This window comes from Oryx dammah, unplaced genomic scaffold, assembly GCF_014754425.2.
Source record: "Oryx dammah isolate SB20612 unplaced genomic scaffold, SCBI_Odam_1.1 HiC_scaffold_1, whole genome shotgun sequence".
NCBI classification, from domain to species: domain Eukaryota; kingdom Metazoa; phylum Chordata; class Mammalia; order Artiodactyla; family Bovidae; genus Oryx; species Oryx dammah.
In genome coordinates this window covers 88,358,737-88,365,347 of record NW_024070185.1, presented here as the reverse complement: position 1 = coordinate 88,365,347, position 6,611 = coordinate 88,358,737, and the positions used below count along the sequence as shown (strand labels likewise).

Here is a 6,611-nt window from a genome sequence, read left to right as displayed (position 1 = left end):
TTGGATCTCCTTTCAGTCCAAGGGACTCTCAAGAGTCTTCTCCAACACCACAGTTCAAAAGCATCCATTCTTTAGCGCTTAGCCTTCTTCACAGTCCAACTCTCACATCCATACATGACCACAGGAAAAACCATAGCCTTGACTAGATGGACCTTAGTCGGCAAAGCAATGTCTCTGCTTTTGAATATACTATCTAGGTTGGTCATAACTTTTCTTCCAAGGAGTAAGCGTCTTTTAATTTCATGGCTGCAATCACCATCTGCAGTGATTTTGGAGCCCCCCAAAATAAAGTCTGACACTGTTTCTACTGTTTCCCCATCTATTTGCCATGAAGTGATGGGACCGGATGCCATGATCTTCATTTTCTGAATGTTGAGCTTTAAGCCAACTTTTTCACTCTCCTCTTTCACTTTCATCAAGAGGCTTTTTAGTTCCTCTTCACTTCCTGCCATAAGGGTGGTATCATATGCATATCTGAGGTGATTGATATTTCTCCCAGCAATCTTGATTCCAGCTGTGCTTCTTGCAGTCCAGTGTTTCTCATGATGGACTCTGCATAGAAGTTAAATAAGCAGGGTGACAATATACAGCCTTGACGTACTCCTTTTCCTATTTGGAACCACTCTGTTGTTCCATGTCCAGTTCTAACTGTGGCTTCCTGACCTTAACATAGATTTCTCGAGAGGCAGTTCAGGTGGTCTGGTATTCCCATCTCTTTCAGAATTTTCTACAGTTTACTGTGATCCACATAGTCAAAGGCATTGGCATAGTCAATAAAGCAGAAATAGATGTTTTTCTGGAACTCTCTTGCTTTTTCCATGATCCAGAGGATGTTGGCCATTTGGTCTCTGGTTCCTCTGTGTTTTCTAAAACCAGCTTGAACATCAGGAAGTTCACGGTTCATGTACTGCTGAAGCCTGGCTTGGAGAATTTTGAGCATTACTTTACTAGTGTGTGAGATGAGTGCAATTGTGCAGTAGCTTGAGCATTCTTTGGCATTGCCTTTCTTTGGGATTGGAATGAAAACTGACCTTTTCCAGTCCTGTGGCCACTTCTGAGTTTTCCAAATTTGCTGGCATATTGAGTGCAGCACTTGCACAGTATCATCTTTCAGGATTTGAAACAGCTCCACTGGAATTCCATCACCTCAACTAGCTTTGTTCGTAGTGATGCTTTCTGAAACTGTATCTATTTTAAAGATCCTCTAGATAGAATGACCACCCACTTAGTGGGATACAATAAGTTACCCCTCTCAGCGTGGTATTTTTGTCTTTGAAAAACAGAGTTTCTTATAGGAACCTTATCAATCACACAGTAGTTACAAGAATGTCAGATATAATGATGCATACAATCTAAACAAGAGAAGCTATTTAACAGTTTACATACTGTAAAAACATGCACGTTAGAAGTTAACCGTGTGGAGAGATACAAGCAGCAGGAAGAGTAGTTGATTTGGGTTGAAGGCCCATATGCAATAATATTGCTTTTTCTTCCTATATATATTTATTTATATGAATAAATTTATTTGTTACAATAAATAGCTGCCACTAACAGATACAGGTTCTACACACACATTTAAATACACAAGAGTAAATGATGACCTGCTGCGTGTACAGTTCCAGGTGGGTCTGTGATCCTGTGATAGCTCTCATGAAAATAGTAAACTCCAAGCAGGTAAGTAGGAAGCACTAGTTATTTATTCTAGTTTTAATTTGAAACTGTTTAACTTTTGACATTATTATCTATCAAGAACATGTTTCCTTTTATTGTTTTAAAAATTGATATGCATGCAGAGTGGGGGAATTTTGATGGTTGCTCGAACTAACAGTGATAGCTGAAATATCCTTAAAAATACTTTTTAATGACAGAATTTATTCACATATTTAACATAGACCATGGGTCATCTATAGCTTCAAATCTAAAGATGGAGGAAGTGTATTGGAATTTTAATGCATTCAGTTTTAGTATTCTGTAGTTTCCTACCTTTGTTCCAAAGAATGAAACCCATGTAACTGCTTCTGTATTCACCAAAGCAGGCACTATTTTGAGCTCTTAAGAGAATATTCAAAACAAAAAGTGTACTTTCTCTTCCTCTGCACTTTTTGAGAAACTTGACCAAAATTATAAATTATTCAAGGTTCCTTTTGAGCAGTGGTGTTTTTCTGTGTTACTGTCTAGAGAACAAACAAAATGAGAACTTCATAAGAAAAGTGCTGACTTGGAATACATGTTAGCAAGCAGGAACCCTGGACAGCAGCTCAATTTTCTCATTTACAAAACACCCCCATTCACTCTGCTTTTCACCAACTATTAAGGCAAAATCCTGGGGGGTGGGGATTGGCTCTACCTAACAATTTATGCTTAAAAAGATCCTCCTAAGGAGATTTCTCTAATCAAGGAAAATCCCTTGTGTAAGAAGTTGGCAGGTTCTGTGAACCGAGAGGGAAGACTTAATGTCTCTATGGATGCTTAAATTACAAGTTCTTTTGGGGGAAAAGACATTAAAATAACTTGAAGGTCTATTTTATTGGCAACTTAGAATTTTATTTTTAAACTTCTAAATTTGAAAACAAGACAGTCCAGGTTGAATAATAAAGTTTCCCAACGCCGAATGTGCTCATCTGGAGCTAGGTTTTTGCCTGAAGTACAAAAACCAACTTTCTAAAACTCCTAGGTAGGGACAGTACTGTTCTGATGATCTGTGATTAGACGAACTGATCAATCTCAGTCAGTAACGCCCCTTTTTTATTCCTTGGTAAGGGTTTAAACTATTCTAGAAAAGACTCATTGTTTTAGTCTTACATAGACAATTTCATTCTTGAGTCTCCTGAGAGGCGTATGCCATATACAAGAATCCATGTTTATCTTTCTCACTTCATACGCTTCACAAATTGGATGGACACACTCATTATGTCTATTCAGTATCAGGAAGAAGATGATTAGCATTGAGCTGTGAGTATATTCTAATTATCTTGAAGAGCTCACTCATGTTGACATGATCAGGCACCAGGAATTTTGTTTTATCCAGGACCAGAAGCTGTTTCTCAGCTTTGTATTTGTCTATTATTACCAAGATTTTGGTAGGATGCTTCTCTGGGATAAGTTGGACATCTTCTACTCTTTGTTTGAAGGTTCTGAGCTATTAGAAGGTTTTCTCCTGCAGTAGCATCTTCTCTTGTGTCTCCTCGGCCTGCAGTCATCCCACTGTATTTTATTTGTACCTTTCTAAATCTTGTTTTAGAGTCTTTATTTGTATTTTTTGTTTGTTTGCTTTTGCTGTTTTGCATCTGGAGCAGCAATTCTCAAACTTTATGTGCATCAAAATCACCCCCAAAACTTGTTAAAACAGATTGCCTGACCTTACGCCCAGAGTGTCTAAGGTCCAAGAACTTTGATCATGCTCTCAACTGATGATGCATAGTACAAGGAAACACTTTGAGAACCAGAAACTTCGACTAGACCCACAGTCTAGGTCCTTTGAAGGCAGGGTCCATGTCCCTGCATGGACCTTTCATTCATCTTTTATTCCACACAGTATCCAACACAGTGACTTGTAAAGAGCTGTTCAGTAGGATGGCTTCATTAGTATTGAATTTCTGGACTTCAAAGGTGTGTCATAGAAATTTCATACACATTAGCATTCTAAGGAAGAATCAGAGTTACAGTGAAGAACCCACAAAGAGTAAAGGAGAGCTCGTGATCCATTCCTAAGTCAGCCTGCATCATCAGTGAATAAAGCAAAAGGGGAAAGTGTAAAGCTGGGTAATTTTCAATGTCAAACAGGCAGCAAGTGTTAGATTAATTATTTTAGTTATTATGCAAAAAAGTTTTTTTTTAACTATGGCCTATTTCCAAGTGGTTAATAAATTCAGCAAGAGTGTTTTATTAATTACTACTAGGAAAACCGATAGAATTAATGTACATCCAAAAATTGTCAGACATGGAAGTTAAAAAATCAGAATTAAAAAATGAGATGGGCAGTGGATGCCTGGCTTTGAGTCCCAGCTGTGCTCTTGATGCCCGTGTGCATTCGGGTACTCAGTTTCTTCTTATGTAGAATGGGTAGCAAAACAATCATGTCAGCTTTTGAGAGATAAGTCCTCAAAACTGTACCTGGCACACAGTAAGTGTTTGCTAAACAAAACAAAGCACTAGTAGAGAAATGTAAAATGGTGCAGCTGCTATGAAAAACAGTACAGAGATTCTTCAAACAATTAAAAGTAGAACTGCCATATGATCCATCAATCCCACTTCTGGGTACTTATTCAATAAAAATGAAAAAGGGGTCTCAAAGAGATATCTGTACCCCCATGTTCATTGCAGTATTATTCATATTAGTTAAGGTATGGGAACAACCTAAGTAATCTCAGTGGGTAAATGAATAAACAATGTGTGGTAACCATATACAATATAGTATTATTCAGCCATAAAAAGCAAGGAAATCCTGCTATTTACAACAACATGGATTGACCTTGAGGGTGTAATGCTAAGTGAAATAAATCAGACAGAGAAAGTCAAACACTGTAAGATCTCACCTACATATGGAATCTAAAACAACAACAGCAAGTCAAAACAAAAACCAAATTCATAGAAACAGAGAAATGGTGGTGGGTGAGGGAGTCAAAAGGTTCAAACTTTCAGTGTTAAAATAAATAAGTCCTGGGGCTATGTATGTATAGCACAGTGACCTTAGCTAATAATAACTTATTGTATATTGGAAAGTTGCTAGGACAGTGGATCTTCAAGCTCTCATTAAAAAACAACAGTAAAAAAATGAACTAATATGGAATCTTCTCAGGTTAGTCTATGCCTTTGGTGATCACATTTTGTCTACCTGAAATTTAGAACAAGGATGATAGATACTCAGGCCACTCCTGGGAATAAAAGCCTTTCCAAAAATTCTGTGATTCTCCAAACCAGGGTTACAGAAGCCACCGACAGTGTTTTGTACACAGAGAATGTTCTGGACACCCCGGGTTGTCTGGTGTTCATATCTGTGTATTCCCAGCTCCTCTCTTCCATTTCCTCCCAAATATCCTGCCACCCCAAGAACAGAGAGAGAATGAGAACAGGAAAGGTAAAACTCGTGTCTTCATCAGCTTTTTCAGTCATGGTGTGAGTGGATTTTTGTGGAATGGAAGTAATTTCACGGTAATGATCCCCACTGGAACCCAAGAGAGTCTACATCTTGGACCTGAAGTTTCAGGGTGTTGGCTAGTGTGTATAAACAGAATAACCAACGGAAACCCAACCAACACACAGGCAATCTCTCAGCAATGTTCTTCCTTTTAAAACATGTTAATGTTTCCACTGAGAGCCCTGGAATTTACTGTACATTTTTGCTTTTGCTTCTTATGGCAGCAAAGGGAGGCACTTACAAGTAAGGGACTCATAAAGTGCAGAAATCACTCAGAGATGATGTTTATCCAGCTGGACTTCTGCAGTGAGAAACACAATTCAAGAACACAACTGAAGGCAAGGAGCCAGTCCCAAATTATGGATGCAAAGATTGGACAAAGGCAGCAGAAAGGGAAAAGATCATGTGTCAGACTGCTAGTCTTCCTGCTCCTTCTCATCTGGCAGTGTTGATCCCACTCATGGAGAAGTCAGCCGGCCCCCACAAGAAGCTCCAGAAACTGCCTACACCATCCTATCTTCTTCATGCTCAGACATATGCTCTGTCCTTCCTCCCTCCCTCCCTTCTTTCTTTCGTTCCTTCCTTCATTCCCTTCTTTCTTCCTTCTTTCCTTTCTTCCCTGCCTTCTTCTCTCTCTCCTTTATTTCTTTCTGGATTTCTTCCTTTGTCTGAGCTATTTCTCTTGTTATAGAGATTTCCAAACATACACAAAAGTAATGAGAAACACATAACAATCCCCCAGCTATCTATCACCTGCCTCAGGTATATCAACTCTGTGCCAGCCTTGCTCTCCTAGCTCTCCACCCCAACTCTCCCTGCAGCCAAGTGTCTTCCTGCAGCATTTAAAAGTAAACCCCCAAATGTCACTCTTACATGTGTCATTATGTGTCTCTAAGAGAAATTTACTTTTTAAAAACCTAACCAGGCTTCCCTGGTGGCTCAGTGGTGAAGAATCTGCTTGCCAACGCAGGAGACATGGATTCGATCCCTGATCCAGGAAGATCCCACATGCTGTGGAATCCTGATCCGGGAAGAACCCACATGCCGCAGAGCAACTAAGCCTGTGCACCACAACTATTGAGCCCTGGACAGCCTGGGAGCCAAATACTGAAGCCCAAGTGCCTACAGTCCATGCTCCGCAACAAGACAAGTCACCTCACATGACAGCTAAAGAAAAGCCTGCACTGAAGACAATGAAGGCAATGAAGACTTAGCAGAGTCAAAAATAAATAAATAAAGTTAAAACAAACAAACTGAAATTCATTAGCATATTTTTCAAAATTAGCTATATTTCCTTGAGATCAGTGTATTAAAAAATTTCTCAAAAAATATTTTTATAGTTATTTTGTTCAAACAAACTCCAATCAACTTCTACATGGTGAATTTAGTTGAGAAGTTTCTCAGGCTTTTTCATCATGTAATACTTCCCTTCTTCCTGTTTTCATGCCTTATGTCTGACCTGCCCAATTTCCCA

At 39.0% G+C, this 6,611-nt stretch overlaps 1 pseudogene; it reads right to left on the bottom strand.

Moving 5' to 3' along the window:
* Positions 1 to 2,812: 2,812 nt before the first annotated feature.
* LOC120861411 lies at positions 2,813 to 3,169 on the bottom strand (annotated as a pseudogene).
* Between the last annotated feature and the right edge of the window lie 3,442 nt (positions 3,170 to 6,611).